This window comes from Brassica napus, chromosome A1, assembly GCF_020379485.1.
Source record: "Brassica napus cultivar Da-Ae chromosome A1, Da-Ae, whole genome shotgun sequence".
NCBI classification, from domain to species: Eukaryota; Viridiplantae; Streptophyta; class Magnoliopsida; order Brassicales; family Brassicaceae; genus Brassica; species Brassica napus.
In genome coordinates, this window is record NC_063434.1 from 30,381,476 (window position 1) to 30,400,204 (window position 18,729).

Consider the following 18,729-nt stretch of genomic DNA (forward strand, 5'->3'; position numbering starts at 1 on the left):
TAACAAAGGCTCCAAACCTCTTTAAACATCATCATAGGTAAGTGCAGGATGACACAATATTTTTTTGAAATTTTCTCAAAATCCATATGTTAACCCCTTCGAAAATATTGAGTTTTGGTAAATACTTTATATACTTAAGCCTATAATCTTAATGTGTTTTAAAATTTCTAACAACTTTCTACATTTGTATTAATGTATTTTAAGCTCTTTTTCATGGAATATGGATATATTTATAATTTGCTTGTCAATTAATTAAGTAAAACTTCATAATTCTCCCTAAATCGACGAAATAACTACTATAAAATAACTATTTTCTTGAAACCCGGAGACACAACGGCTCCAAACCTCTTTAAACATCATGATAGGTAAGTGCAGGATGCAACTATGCATTAAAAAATATTGTCATATTTTTTGAAATTTCTCAAAATCCATATGTTAACCCTTCGAAAATATTGAGTTTTTGGTAAATACTTTATATACTTAAGCCTATAATCTTTAATGTTGTTTTAAAATTTCTAACCACTTTCTGCATTTGTATTAATGTATTTTAAGCTCTTTTTCATGGAATATGGGAAAATTTATAATTTGTTTATCAATTAATTTAGTAAAACTTTATAATTCTCCCTAAATCGATGAAATAACTACTATAAATAACTATTTTCTTGAAAAACCGGAGACAACAAATGCTCCAAACCTCTTTGAACATCATCATAGGTAAGTGCAGGATGAAAATATGCATTAAAAAATATTGTCATATTTTTTGAAATTTCTCAAAATCCATGTGTTAACCCCTTCGAAAATATTGAGTTTTTGGAAATACTTTATATACTTAAGCCTATAATCTTTAGTGTGTTTTAAATTTTCTAAGCACTTTCTACATTTGTATTAATTATTTTAAGCTCTTTTCCATGGTATATGGGAATCATTATATTTTTCTTATTAATTAATTTAGTAAAACTTCATAATACTCCCAAAATCGATGAATAACCACTATAAATAACTATTTCTTGAAAAACGGAGAAAAACGGAGACAACAAAGGCTCCAAATCTCTTTGAACATCATCATAGGTTAGTGCAGGATGAAACTACACATTAAAACCATAGTGTCATATTTTATGAAATTTTCTCAAAATCATGTGTGTTAACCCCTTCGAAAATATTGAGTTTTGGTAAATTCTTTATATATGAAGCCTGTAATCTTTAGTGTTGTTTTAAAATTTCTAACCAAATTCTACATTTGTATTAATGTATTTTAAGCTCTTTTCATGGTATAGGGGAATATGTTTTAATATTGTCATATTTTTTGAAATTTTCTCAAAATCCATATGTAACCCTTCGAAAATATTAGTTTGGTAAATACTTTATATACTTACGCCTATAATCTTTAATGTTGTTTTAAAATTTCTAACCACTTTCTACATTTGTATTAATGTATTTTAAGCTCTTTTTCATGGTATATGGGAATATTATAATTTGTTATCAATTAATTTAGTAAAACTTCATAATTCTCCCTAAATCGACGAAATAACTACTATAAAATAACTATTTTCTTGAAAACGGAGACAACAAATGCTCCAAACCTCTTTAAACATCATCATAGATAAGTGCAGGATGCAACTATGCATTAAAAAAATATTGTCATATTTTTTGAAATTTTCTCAAAATCCATGTGTAACCCCTTCGAAAATATTGAGTTTTTGGTAAATACTTTATATATTTAAGCCTATAATCTTTAATGTTGTTTTAAAATTTCTAACCACTTTCTACATTTGTATTAATGTATTTTAAGCTCTTTTTCATGGTATATGGGAATATTTATAAATTTTTTATCAATTAATTTAGTAAAACTTCATAATACTCTCTAAATCGATGAAATAACCACTGTAAAATAACTATTTTCTTGAAAACAGAGACAACAAAGGCTCCAAATCTCTTTGAACATCATCATAGGTTAGTGCAGGATGAACTATGCATTAAAACAATATTGTCATATTTTTTGAAAACAATATTGCCTTCGAAAATATTGAGTTTTTGGTAAATTCTTTATATATGAATCCTATAATCTTTAGTGTTGTTTTAAAATTTCTAACCACTTTCTACATTTGTATTAATGTATTTTAGCTCTTTTTCATGGTATATGGGAATATTTATAAATTTTTTTTATCAATTAATTTAGTAAAACTTCATAATTCTCCCTAAATCGATGAAATAAATACTATAAATAACTATTTTCTTGAAAACCGGAGACAACAAAGGCTCCAAACCTCTTGAAAACATCATCATAGGTAAGTGCAGGATGCAAATATGCATTAAAAAATATTGTCATATTTTTTGAAATTTTCTCAAAATCCATGTGTTAACCCCTTCGAAAATATTGAGTTTTTGGAAATACTTTATATACTTAAGCCTATAATCTTTAGTGTGGTTTTAAATTTTCTAACCACTTTCTACATTTGTATTAATGTATTTTAAGCTCTTTTTCATGGTATATGGATATATTTATAATTTGCTTATCAATTAATTTAGTAAAACTTCATAATACTCCCAAAATCGATGGAATAACCACTATAAAATAACTATTTTCTTGAAAAACGGAGACAACAAAGGCTCCAAATCTCTTTGAACATCATCATAGGTTAGTGCAGGATGAAACTATGCATTAAAACCAATAGTGTCATATTTTTTGAAATTTTCTCAAAATCCATGTGTTAACCCCTTCGAAAATATTGAGTTTTTGGTAAATTCTTTATATATGAAGCCTATAATCTTTAGTGTTGTTTTAAAATTTCTAACCAAATTCTACATTTGTATTAATGTATTTTAAGCTCTTTTTCATGGTATATGGGAATATTTTTAAAATTTTATCAATTAATTTAGTAAAACTTCATAATTCTCCCTAAATCGATGAAATAACTACTATAAAATAACTATTTTCTTGAAAACCGAGACAACAAAGGCTCCAAACCTCTTTGAACATCATCATAGGTAAGTGCAGGATGCAACTATGCATTAAAAAATATTGTCATTTTTTGAAATTTTCTCAAAATCCATGTTAAACCCCTTCGAAAATATTGAGTTTTTGGTAAATACTTTATATACTTAAGCCTATAATCTTTAGTGTTGTTTTAAAATTTCTAACCACTTTCTACATTTGTATTAATGTATTTTAAGCTTTTTCATGGTATATGGGAATATTTATATTTGTTTATCAATTAATTTAGTAAAACTTCATAATTCTCCCTAAATCGATGAAATAACTACTATAAAATAACTATTTTCTTGAAAACCGGAGACAACAAAGGCTCCAAACCTCTTTGAACATCATCATAGGTAAGTGCAGGATGCAACTATGCATTAAAAAATATTGTCATATTTTTGAAATTTTCTCAAAATCCATGTGTAACCCCTTCGAAAATATTGAGTTTTTGGTAAATACTTTATATATTTAAGCCTATAATCTTTAATGTTGTTTTAAAATTTCAAACCACTTTCTACATTTGTATTATGTATTTTAAGCTCTTTTTCATGGTATATGGGAATATTTATAAATTTTTATCAATTATTTAGTAAAACTTCATAATACTCCCTAAATCGATGAAATAACCACTATAAAATAACTATTTCTTGAAAAACGGAGACAACAAAGGCTCCAAATCTCTTTGAACATCATCATAGGTTAGTGCAGGATGAACTATGCATTAAAACAATATTGTCATATTTTTAGAAAACATATTGCCTTCGAAAATATTGAGTTTTTGGTAAATTCTTATATATAGAAGCCTATAATCTTTAGTGTTGTTTTAAAATTTCTAACCAAATTCTACATTTGTATTAATGTATTTTTAGCTCTTTTTCATGGTATATGGGATATTTATAAATTGTTTTATCAATTAATTTAGTAAAACTTCATAATTCTCCCTAAATCGATGAAATAAATACTATAAAATAACTATTTTCTTGAAAACGGAGACAACAAAGGCTCCAAACCTCTTTGAACATCATCATAGGTAAGTGCAGGATGCAAATATGCATTAAAATAATATTGTCATATTTTTTGAAATTTTCTCAAAATCCATGTGTTAACCCCTTCGAAAATATTGAGTTTTTGGAAATACTTTATATACTTAAGCCTATAATCTTTAGTGTGTTTTAAATTTCTAACCACTTTCTACATTTGTATTAATGTATTTTAAGCTCTTTTTCATGGTATATGGAATATTATAATTTGTTTATCAATTAATTTAGTAAAACTTCATAATACTCCCAAAATCGATGGAATAACCACTATAAAATAACTATTTTCTTGAAAAACGGAGACAACAAAGGCTCCAAATCTCTTTGAACATCATCATAGGTTAGTGCAGGATGAAACTATGCATTAAAAAATATTGTCATATTTTTTGAAATTTTCTCAAAATCCATGTGTTAACCCCTTCGAAAATATTGAGTTTTTGGTAAATTCTTTATATATTGAAGCCTATAATTTTAGTGTTGTTTTTTAAATTTTAACCAAATTCTACATTTCCCTTTTGTATTAATGTATTTTAAGCTCTTTTTCATTGGTATATTGGAATATTTTAAAAATTTCTTATCAATTAATTTAGTAAAATCTTCAATTCTCCCTAAATCGATGAAAATAACTACTATAAAATAACTCTTTTCTGAAAACGGAGACAACAAAGGCTCCAAACCTCTTTAAACATCATATAGGTAAGTGCAGGATGCAATATGCATTAAAAAAATATTGTCATATTTTTTGAAATTTCTCAAAATCCATATGTTAACCCTTCGAAAATGATTGAGTTTTGGTAAATATTATATACTTAAGCCTATAATCTTTAATGTTGTTTTTAAAATTTCTAACCACTTTCTACATTTGTATTAATGTATTTTAAGCTCTTTTTCATGGTATATGGGAATATATAATTTTTTATCAATTATTTAGTAAAACTTCATAATACTCCCTAAATCGATGAAATAACTACTATAAAAAACTATTTTCTTGAAAACCGGAGACAACAAAGGCTCCAAACCTCTTTGAACATCATCATAGGTAAGTGCAGGATGCAACTATGCATTAAATAATATTGTCATATTTTTTGAAATTTTCTCAAAATCCATGTGGTTTTTGGTAAATACTTTATATACTTAAGCCTATAATCTTTAGTGTGTTTTAAATTTTCTAAGCACTTTCTACATTTGTATTAATGTATTTTAAGCTCTTTTCCATGGTATATGGGAATCATTTATATTTTTTTATAATTAATTTAGTAAAACTTCATAATACTCCCAAATCGATGGAATAACCACTATAAAATAACTATTTTCTTGAAAACGGAGACAACAAAGGCTCCAAATCTCTTTGAACATCATCATAGGTTAGTGCAGGATGAAACTATGCATTAAACCATAGTGTCATATTTTTGAAATTTTCTCAAAATCCATGTGTTAACCCCTTCGAAAATATTGAGTTTTTGGTAAATTCTTTATATACTGAAGCCTATAATCTTTAGTGTTGTTTAAAAATTTCTAACCAAATTCTACATTTGTATTAATGTATTTTTAGCTCTTTTTCATGGTATATGGGAATATTTATAAAAATTTTATCAATTAATTTAGTAAAATTTCATAATTCTCCCTAAATCGATTAAATAACTACTATAAAATATATATTTTCTTGAAAACCGGAGACAACAAAGGTTCCAAACCTCTTTAAACATCATCATAGGTAAGTGCAGGATGCAACTATGCATTAAAAAAATATTGTCATATTTTTGAAATTTTCTCAAAATCCATGTGTTAACCCCTTCGAAAATATTGAGTTTTTGGTAAATACTTTATATACTTAAGCCTATAATCTTTAATGTTGTTTTAAAATTTCTAACCACTTTCTACATTTGTATTAATGTATTTTAAGCTCTTTTTCATGGTATATGGGAATATTTATAATTTGTTTATCAATTAATTTAGTAAAACTTCATAATTCTCCCTAAATCGATGAAATAACTACTATAAAATAACTATTTTCTTGAAAACCGGAGACAACAAATGCTCCAAACCTCTTTGAACATCATCATAGGTAAGTGTAGGATGCAACTATGCATTAAAAAAATATTGTCATATTTTTTGAAATTTTCACAAAATCCATGTGTAACCCCCTTCGAAAATATTGAGTTTTTGGTAAATACTTTATATATTTAAGCCTATAATCTTTAATGTTGTTTTAAAATTTCAAACCACTTTCTACATTTGTATTAATGTATTTTAAGCTCTTTTTCATGGTATATGGGAATATTTATAAATTTTTTATCAATTAATTTAGTAAAACTTCATAATACTCTCTAAATCGATGAAATAACCACTGTAAAATAACTATTTTCTTGAAAAACGGAGACAACAAAGGCTCCAAATCTCTTTGAACATCATCATAGGTTAGTGCAGGATGAAACTATGCATTAAAACAATATTGTCATATTTTAGAAACAATATTGCCTTCGAAATATTGAGTTTTTGGTAAATTCTTTATATATAGAATCCTATAATCTTTAGTGTTGTTTTAAAATTTCTAACCACTTTCTACATTTGTATTAATGTATTTTTAGCTCTTTTTCATGGTATATGGGAATATTTATAAATTGTTTTATCAATTAATTTAGTAAAACTTCATAATTCTCCCTAAATCAATGAAATAAATACTATAAAATAACTATTTTCTTGAAAACCGGAGACAACAAAGGCTCCAAACCTCTTTAAACACCATCATAGGTAAGTGCAGGATGCAAATATGCATTAAAATAATATTGTCATATTTTTTGAAATTTTCTCAAAATCCATGTGTTAACCCCTTCGAAAATATTGAGTTTTTGGAAAATACTTTATATACTTAAGCCTATAATCTTTAGTGTGGTTTTAAATTTTCTAACCACTTTCTACATTTGTATTAATGTATTTTAAGCTCTTTTTCATGGTATATGGATATATTTATAATTTGCTTATCAATTAATTTAGTAAAACTTCATAATACTCCCAAAATCGATGGAATAACCACTATAAAATAACTATTTTCTTAAAAAACGGAGACAACAAAGGCTCCAAATCTCTTTGAACATCATCATAGGTTAGTGCAGGATGAAACTACGCATTAAAACCATAGTGTCATATTTTATGAAATATTCTCAAAATCCATGTGTTAACCCCTTCGAAAATATTGAGTTTTTGGTAAATTGTTTTATATATTGAAGCCTATAATCTTTAGTGTTGTTTTAAAATTTCTAACCAAATTCTACATTTGTATTAATGTATTTTAAGCTCTTTTTCATGGTATATGGGAATATTTTTAAAATTTTATCAATTAATTTAGTAAAACTTCATAATTCTCCCTAAATCGACGAAATAACTACTATAAAATAACTATTTTCATGAAAACCGGAGACAACAAAGGCTCCAAACCTCTTTAAACATCATGATAGGTAAGTGCAGGATGCAACTATGCATTAAAAAATATTGTCATTTTTTTTGAAATTTTCTCAAAATCCATATGTTAAACCCTTCGAAAATATTGAGTTTTTGGTAAATACTTTATATACTTAAGCCTATAATCTTTAATGTTGTTTTAAAATTTCTAACCACTTTCTACATTTGTATTAATGTATTTTAAGCTCTTTTTCATGGTATATGGGAATATTTATAATTTGTTTATCAATTAATTTAGTAAAACTTCATTATTCTCCCTAAATCGATGAAATAACTACTATAAAATAACTATTTTCTTGAAAACCGGAGACAACAAATGCTCCAAACCTCTTTGAACATCATCATAGGTAAGTGCAGGATGCAAATATGCATTAAAATAATATTGTCATATTTTTTTGAAATTTTCTCAAAATCCATGTGTTTTTGGTAAATTCTTTATATACTTAAGCCTATAATCTTTAGTGTGGTTTTAAATTTTCTAAGCACTTTCTACATTTGTATTAATGTATTTTAAGCTCTTTTCTATGGTATATGGGAATCATTTATTATTTTTATAATTAATTTAGTAAAACTTCATAATACTCCCTAAATCGATGAAATAACCACTATAAAATAACTATTTTCTTGAAAAACGGAGACAACAAAGGCTCCAAATCTCTTTGAACATCATCATAGGTTAGTGCAGGATGAAACTACGCATTAAAACCATAGTGTCATATTTTATGAAATTTTCTCAAAATCCATGTGTTAACCCCTTCGAAAATATTGAGTTTTTGGTAAATTCATTATATATTGAAGCCTATAATCTTTAGTGTTGTTTTAAAAATTTCTAACCAAATTCTACATTTGTATTAATGTATTTTTAGCTCTTTTTCATGGTATATGGGAATATTTATAAAATTTTATCAATTAATTTAGTAAAACTTCATAATTCTCCCTAAATCGATGAAATAACTACTATAAAATAACTATTTTCTTGAAAACCGGAGACAACAAAGGCTCCAAACCTCTTTAAACATCATCATAGGTAAGTGCAGGATGCAACTATGCATTAAAAAAATATTGTCATATTTTTTGAAATTTTCACAAAATCCATGTGTTAACCCCCTTCGAAAATATTGAGTTTTTGGTAAATATTTTATATACTTAAGCCTATAATCTTTAATGTTGATTTAAAATTTCTAATCACTTTCTACATTTGTATTAATGTATTTTAAGCTCTTTGTCATGGTATATGGGAATATTTATAAATTTCTTATTAATTAATTTAGTAAAACTGCATAATACTCCCAAAATCGATGGAATAACCACTATAAAATAACTATTTTCTTGAAAAACGGAGACAACAAAGGCTCCAAATCTCTTTGAACATCATCATAGGTTAGTGCAGGATGAAACTACGCATTGAAACCATAGTGTCATATTTTATGAAATTTTCTCAAAATCCATGTGTTAACCCTTCGAAAATATTGAGTTTTTGGTAAATTCTTTATATATTGAAGCCTATAATCTTTAGTGTTGTTTTAAAATTTCTAACCAAATTCTACATTTGTATTAATGTATTTTAAGCTCTTTTTCATGGTATATGGGAATATTTTTAAAATTTTATCAATTAATTTAGTAAAACTTCATAATTCTCCCTAAATCGACGAAATAACTACTATAAAATAACTATTTTCATGAAAACCGGAGACAACAAAGGCTCCAAACCTCTTTAAACATCATGATAGGTAAGTGCAGGATGCAACTATGCATTAAAAAAATATTGTCATATTTTTTGAAATTTTCTCAAAATCCATATGTTAAACCCTTCGAAAATATTGAGTTTTTGGTAAATACTTTATATACTTAAGCCTATAATCTTTAATGTTGTTTTAAAATTTCTAACCACTTTCTACATTTGTATTAATGTATTTTAAGCTCTTTTTCATGGTATATGGGAATATTTATAATTTGTTTATCAATTAATTTAGTAAAACTTCATTATTCTCCCTAAATCGATGAAATAACTACTATAAAATAACTATTTTCTTGAAAACCGGAGACAACAAATGCTCCAAACCTCTTTGAACATCATCATAGGTAAGTGCAGGATGCAAATATGCATTAAAATAATATTGTCATATTTTTTTGAAATTTTCTCAAAATCCATGTGTTACCCCTTCGAAAATATTGAGTTTTTGGTAAATTCTTTATATACTTAAGCCTATAATCTTTAGTGTGGTTTTAAATTTTCTAAGCACTTTCTACATTTGTATTAATGTATTTTAAGCTCTTTTCCATGGTATATGGGAATCATTATTATTTTTTTATTAATTAATTTAGTAAAACTTCATAATACTCCCAAAATCGATGGAATAACCACTATAAAATAACTATTTTCTTGAAAAACGGAGACAACAAAGGCTCCAATCTCTTTGAACATCATCATAGGTTAGTGCACGATGAAACTACGCAATAAAACCATAGTGTCATATTTTTTGAAATTTTCTCAAAATCCATGTGTTAACCCCTTCGAAAATATTGAGTTTCTGGTAAATTCTTTATATATTGAATCCTATAATCTTTAGCCAAATTCTACATTTGTATTAATGTATTTTAAGCTCTTTTTCATGGTATATGGGAATATTTATAATTTGCTTATCAATTAATTTAGTAAAACTTCATTATTCTCCCTAAATCGATGAAATAACTACTATAAAATAACTATTTTCTTGAAAACCGGAGACAACAAAGGCTCCAAACCTCTTTGAACATCATCATAGGTAAGTGCAGGATGCAAATATGCATTAAAATAATATTGTCATATTTTTTGAAATTTTCTCAAAATCCATGTGTTAACCCCTTCGAAAATATTGAGTTTTTGGAAAATACTTTATATACTTAAGCCTATAATCTTTAGTGTGGTTTTAAATTTTCTAAGCACTTTCTACATTTGTATTAATGTTTTTTAAGCTCTTTTCCATGGTATATGGGAATCATTATTATTTTTTTTTAAATTAAATAGTAAAACTTCATAATACTCCCAAAATCGATGGAATAACCACTATAAAATAATTATTTTCTTGAAAAACGGAGACAACAAATACTCCAAATCCCTTTGAACATCATCGTAGGTTAGTGCAGGATGAAACTATGCAATAAAACCATAGTGTCATATTTTATGAAATTTTCTCAAAATCCATGTGTTAACCCCTTCGAAAATATTGAGTTTTTGGTAAATTTTTTATATATTGAATCCTATAATCTTTAGTGTTGTTTAAAAATTTCTAACCAAATTCTACATTTGTATTAATGTATTTTTAGCTCTTTTTCATTGTATATGGGAATATTTATAAATTTTTTTATCAATTAATTTAGTAAAACTTCATAATTCTCCCTAAATCGACGAAATAACTCCTATAAAATAACTTTTTTCTTGAAAACCGGAGACAACAAAGGCTCCAAACCTCTTTAAACACCATCATAGGTAAGTGCAGGATGCAACTATGCATTAAAAAAATATTGTCATATTTTTTGAAATTTTCACAAAATCCATGTGTTAACCCCTTCGAAAATATTGAGTTTTTGGTAAATACTTTATATACTTAAGCCTATAATCTTTAATGTTGTTTTAAAATTTCTAACCACTTTCTACATTTGTATTAATGTATTTTAAGCTATTTTTCGTGGTATATGGGAATATTTATAATTTTTTTATCAATTAATTTAGTAAAACTTCATAATTCTCCCTAAATAAATGAAATAACTACCATAAAATAACTATCTTCTTGAAAAAGGGAGACAACAAATGCTCCAAATCTCTTTGAACATCATAATAGGTAAGTGCAGGATGCAAGTATGTATTAAAATAATATTGTCATATTTTTTGAAATTTTCTCAAAATCCATGTGTTAACCCCTTCGAAAATATTGGGTTTTTGGTAAATACATTATATACTTAAGCCTATAATCTTTAATGGTGTTTTAAATTTTCTAACCACTTTCTACATTTGTATTAATGTATTTTAAGCTCTTTTTCATGGTATATGGGAATATTTATAAATTGTTTATCAATTAATTTAGTAAAACTTCATAATTCTTCCTAAATCGATGAAATATCTACTATAAAATAACTATTTTCTTGAAAACTGGAGATAACAAAGGCTCCAAACCTCTTTAAACATCATCATAGGTAAGTGCAGGATGACAATATTTTTTTGAAATTTTCTCAAAATCCATATGTTAACCCCTTCGAAAATATTGAGTTTTTGATAAATACTTTATATACTTAAGCCTATAATCTTTAATGTTGTTTTAAAATTTCTAACCACTTTCTACATTTGTATTAATGTATTTTAAGCTCTTTTTCATGGAATATGGATATATTAATAATTTGCTTATCAATTAATTTAGTAAAACTTCATAATTCTCCCTAAATCGATGAAATAACTACTATAAAATAACTATTTTCTTGAAAACCGAAGACAACAAATGCTCCAAACCTCTTTGAACATCATCATAGGTAAGTGCAGGAAGCAACTATGCATTAAAATAATATTGTCATATTTTATGAAATTTTCTCAAAATCCATGTGTTAACCCCATCGAAAAAATTGAGTTTCTGGTAAATTCTTTATATATTGAATCCTATAATCTTTAGTGTTGTTTAAAAACTTCTAACCAAATTTTACATTTGTATTAATGTATTTTTAGCTCTTTTTCATGGTATATGGGAATATTTAAAAAAACATTTATCAATTAATTTAATAAAACTTCATAATTCTCCCTAAATCGATGAAATAACTACTATAAAATAAATTTTTTCTTGAAAACAGGAGACAAAAAAGGCTCCAAACCTCTTTAAACACCATCATAGGTAAGTGCAGGATGCAACTATGCATTAAAACAATATTGTCATATTTTTTTGAAATTTTCTCAAAATCCATATGTTAACCCCTTCGAAAATATTGAGTTTTTGGTAAATACTTTATATACTTAAGCCTATAATCTTTAATGTTGTTTAAAAATTTCTAACCAATTTCTACATTTGTATTAATGTATTTTAAGCTATTTTTCATGGTATATGGGAATATTTATAATTTGTTTATCAATTAATTTAGTAAAACTTCATAATTCTCCCTAAATCGATGAAATATCTACTATAAAATAACTATTTTCTTGAAAACTGGAAATAACAAAGGCTCCAAACCTCTTTAAACATCATCATAGGTAAGTGCAGGATGACAATATTTTTTTGAAATTTTCTCAAAATCCATATGTTAACCCCTTCGAAAATATTGAGTTTTTGGTAAATACTTTATATACTTAAGCCTATAATCTTTAATGTTGTTTTAAAATTTCTAACCACTTTCTACATTTGTATTAATGTATTTTAAGCTCTTTTTCATGGAATATGGATATATTTATAATTTGCTTATCAATTAATTTAGTAAAACTTCATAATTCTCCCTAAATCGATGAAATAACTACTATAAAATAACTATTTTCTTGAAAACCGAAGACAACAAATGCTCCAAACCTCTTTGAACATCATCATAGGTAAGTGCAGGAAGCAACTATGCATTAAAATAATATTGTCATATTTTTTGAATTTTTCTCAAAATCCATGTGTTAACCCCTTCGAAAATATTTAGTTTTTGGTAAATTCTTTATATATTGAAGCCTATAATCTTTAGTGTTGTTTACAAATTTCTAACCAAATTCTGCATTTTTATTAATTTATTTTAAGCTCTTTTTCATGGTATATGGGAATATTTATAAATTTTTTATCAATTAATTTAGTAAAACTTCATAATTCTCCCTAAATCGATGAAATAACTACTATAAAATAACTATTTTCTTGAAAATCGGAGACAACAAAGGCTCCAAACCTCTTTAAACATCATCATAGGTAAGTGCAGGATGCAACTATGTATTAAAAAAATATTGTCATATGTTTTGAAATTTTCACAAAATCCATGTGTTAACCCCTTCGAAAATATTGAGTTTTTGGTAAATACTTTATACACTTAAGCCTATAATCTTTAGTGTTGTTTTAAAATTTCTAACCACTTTCTACATTTGTATTAATGTATTTTAAGCTCTTTTTCATGGTATATGGAAATCATTATTATTATTTTTCAATTAATTTAGTAAAACTTCATAATACTCCCTAAATCGATGGAATAACCACTATAAAATAACTATTTTCTTGGAAAACGGAGACAACAAAGGCTCCAAATCTCTTTGAACATCATCATAGGTTAGTGCTGGATGAAACTATGCATTAAAACCATAGTGTCATATTTTATGAAATTTTCTCAAAATCCATGTGTTAACCCCTTCGAAAATATTGAGTTTTTGGAAAATACTTTATATACTTAAGCCTATAATATTTAGTGTGGTTTTAAATTTTCTAACCACTTTCTACATTTGTATTAATGTATTTTAAGCTCTTTTCATGGTATATGGGAATCATTATTATTTTTTATTAATTAATTTAGTAAAACTTCATAATACTCCCAAAATCGATGGAATAACCACTATAAAATAACTATTTTCTTGAAAAACGGAGACAACAAAGGCTCCAAATCTCTTTGAACATCATCATAGGTTAGTGCAGGATGAAACTACGCATTAAAACCATTGTGTCATATTTTATGAAATTTTCTCAAAATCCATGTGTTAACCACTTTGAAAATACTGAGTTTTTGGTAAATACTTTATATACTTAAGCCTATAATCTTTAGTGTTGCTTTAAAATTTCTAACCACTTTCTACATTTATATTAATGTATTTTAAGCTTTTTCATGTTATTTGGGAATCATTATAAATTTTTATCAATTAATTTAGTAAAACTTAATAATACTCCTTAAATCGATGAAATAACCACTGTAAAATAACTATTTTCTTGAAAACCGGAGACAACAAAGGCTCCAAATCTCTTTGAACATCATCATAGGTTAGTGCAGGATGAAACTATGCATTAAAACAATATTGTCATATTTTATGAAATTTTTCTCAAAATCCATGTGTTAACCCTTTCGAAAATATTGAGTTTTTGGTTAATACTTTATATACTGATGAAGCCTATAATCTTTAGTGTTGTTTTAAAATTTCTAACCACATTCTACATTTGTATTAATGTATTTTAAGCTCTTTTTCATAGTATATAGGAATCTTTATAATTTTTTAATCAATTAATTTAATAAAACTTCATAATACTCCATAAATCGATGGAATAACCACCAATAAATTCAATATTTTTTTGAAAAACGGAGACAACAAAAGCTCCAAACCTCTTTGAACATTATCATAGGCTAGTGCAGGATGCAACTATGCATTAAAACAATATTGTTATATTTTTTGAAATTTTCTCAAAATCCATGTGTAACCCCTTCGAAAATATTTAGTTTTCGGTAAATACTTTATATACTGAAGCCTATAATCTTTAGTGTTGTTTAAAAATTTCTAACTACATTCTACATTTGTATTTATGTATTTTAAGCTCATTTTCATCGTATATGGGAATATTTATAATTTGTTTATCAATTAATTTAGTAAAATTTCATAATTCTCCCTAAATCGATGAAACAACTACTATAAAATAACTATTTTCTTGAAAATCGGAGACAACAAAAGCTCCAAACCTCTTTGAACATAATCATAGGTGAGTGCAGGATGCAACTATGCATTAAAAAAATATTGTCTATTTTTGGAATTTTCTCAAAATCCATGTGTTAACCCCTTTGAAAATACTGAGTTTTTGGTAAATACTTTATATACTTAAGCCTATAATCTTTAGTGTTGTTTTAAAATTTCTAACCAATTTCTACATTTTTATTAATGTATTTTAAGCTCTTTTTCATGGTATAGGGAAATCATTATTATTTTTTCAATTAATTTAGTAAAACTTCATAATACTCCCTAAATCGATGGAATAACTACTATAAAATAACTATTTTCTTGAAAAACGGAGACAACAAAGGCTCCAAATCTCTTTGAACATCATCATAGGTTAGTGCAGGATGAAACTATGCATTAAAACCATAGTGTCATATTTTATGAAATTTTCTCAAAATCCATTTGTTAACTAACCCCTTCGAAAATATTGAGTTTTTGGTAAATTCTTTATATATTGAAGCTTATAATCTTTAGTGTTGTTTAAAAATTTATAACCACATTCTACATTAGTATTAATGTATTTTAAGCTTTTTTCATGGTATATGGGAATCGTTATAATTTGTTTATCAATTAGTTTAGTAAAACTTCATAATTCTCCCTAAATCGATGGAATAACCTCTATAAAGTCACTATTTTCTTGAAAAAAGGAGACAACAAAGGCTCCAAATCTCATTGAACATCATCATAGGTTAGTGCAGGATGCAACTATGCATTAAAAAAATATTGTCATATTGTTTTGAAATTTTCTCAAAATCCATGTGCAACCCCTTCGAAAATATTGAGTTTTTTGAAAATATTTTATATACTGAAGCCTATAATCTTTAGTGTTGTTTTAAAATTTCTAACTACATTATACATTTGTATTTATGTATTTTAAGCTCTTTTTCATGGTATGTGTTAATCGTTATAATTTGTTTATCAATTAATTTTATAAAACTTCATAATACTTTATAAATCGATGGAATAACCACTATAATATAACTCCTTTCTTGAAAAACAATGGCTCCAAATCTCTTTGAACATCATCATAGATTAGTGCAAGATGAAACTATGCATTAAAATAATATTATCATATTTTTGAAATTTTCTCAAAGTCCATGTGTTAACCCCTTCGAAAATATTGAGTTTTTGGTAAATACTTTATATACTGAAGTCTATAATCTTTAGTGTTGTTTTAAAATTTCTAACCACTTTCTACACTTGTATTAATGTATTTTAAGCTCTTTTTCAAGGTATATGGGAATCATTATTATTTTTTCATAAATTAATTTAGTAAAACTTCATAATACTCCCTAAATCGATGGAATAACCACTATAAAATAACTATTTTCTTGAAAAACGGAGACAACAAAGGCTCTAAATCTCTTTGAAGATCATCATAGGCTAGTGCAGGATGTAACTATGCATTAAAACAATATTATCATATTTTTTGAAATTTTCTCAAAATCCATGTGTAACCCCTTCAAAAATATTTAGTTTTTGGTAAATACTTTATATACTGAACCCTATAATCTTTAGTGTTGTTTAAAAATTTCTAACCATATTCTACATTTGTATTAATGTATTTTAAGCTCTTTTTCATGGTATATGAGAATCGTTATAATTTTTTTATCAATTAATTTAGTAAAACTTAATAATACTCCCTAAATCTATTGAATAACCACTATAAAATCAATATTTTCTTGAAAAACAGAGACAAAAAAAGGCTTCAAACCTCTTTGAACATTATAATAGGCTAGTGCAGGATGCAACTATGCATTAAAACAATATTGTCATATTTTTTGAAGTTTTCTCAAAATCCAGGTGTAACCCCTTCGAAAATATTGAGTTTTTGGTAAATACTTTATATACTGAAGCCTATAATCTTTAGTGTTGTTTAAGTATTTCTAACCACATTCTACATTTGTATTAATGTATTTTAAGCTCTTTTTCATCGTATATGGGAATCGTTAAATTTTTTTATCAATTATATTAGTAAAACTTCATAATACTCCCTAAATCGAGGAAATAATTACTATAAAATAACTATTTTCTTGAAAACCGGAGACAAGAAAGGCTACAAACCTCTTTGAACATCATCATAGATAAGTGCAGGATTCAACTATGCATTAAAAAAATATTGTCATATTTTTTGAAATTTTCTCAAAATCCATATGTTAACCCCTTCGAAAATATTGAGTTTTTGGTAAATACTTTATATACTTAAGCCTATAATATTTAGTGTTGTTTTAAAATTTCTAACCACTTTCTACATTTGTATTAATGTATTTTAAGCTTTTTTCATGGAATATGGGAATCATTATAATTCTTTTATCAATTAATTTAGTAAAACTTCATAATACTCTCTAAATCGACGAAATAACCACTATAACATAACTATTTTCTTGAAAAAGGGAGACAACAGAGGCTCCAAATCTCTTTGAACATCATCATAAGTTAGTGCATGATGAAACTATGCATTAAAAAAATATTGTCATATTTTATGAAATTTTCTCAAAATTCATGTGTTAACCCCTTCGAAAATATTGAGTTTTTGGTTAATACTTTATATATTGAAGTCTCTAATCTTTAGTGTTGTTTTAAAATTTCTAACCACATTCTACATTTGTATTAATGTATTTTAAGCTCTTTTTCATGACAAATAGGAATCATTATAATTTTTTAATCAATTAATTTAATAAAACTTCATAATACTCCCTAAATCGATGGAATAACCACTATAAAATCAATATTTTCTTGAAAAACAGAGACAACAAAGGCTCCAAACCTCTTTGAACATTATCATATGCTAGTTCAGGATGCAACTATGCATTAAAAAATATTGTCATATTTTTAAAAAATTTCTCAAAATCCATGTGTAACCCCTTCGAAAATATTGAATTTTTAGTAATTACTTTATATACTGAAGCCTATAATATTTAGTGTTGTTTAAAAATTTCTAACCAAATTCTATATTTGTATTAATGTATTTTAAGTTCTTTTCATGGTATATGGGAATATTAATAATTTGTTTATCAATTAATTTAGTAAAACTTCATAATTCTCCCTAAATTGATAAAATAACTACTATAAAATAACTATTTTCTAGAAAACCGGAGACAACAAAGGCTCCAAACATCTTTGAACATCATCATAGGTAAGTGCAGGATGCAACTATGCATTAAAAAAATATTGTCATATTTTTTGAAATTTTCTCAAAATCCATGTGTTAACCCCTTCGAAAATATTGAGTTTTTGGTAAATACTTTATATACTTAACCCTATAATCTTTAGTGTTGTTTTAAAATTTCTAACCACTTTCTACATTTGTATTAATGTATTTTAATCTCTTTTTCATGGTATATGGGAATCATTATTATTTTTTTATCAATTAATTAAGTAAAACTTCATAATACTCCCTAAATCGATGGAATAACCACTATAAAATAACTATTTTCTAGAAAAACGGAGACAACAAAGGCTCCAAATCTCTTTGAACATCATCATAGGTTAGTGCAGGATAAAACTATGCATTAAAACCATATTTTATAAAATTTTCTCAAAATCCATCTGTTAACCCCTTCGAAAATATTGAGTTTTTGGTAAATACTTTA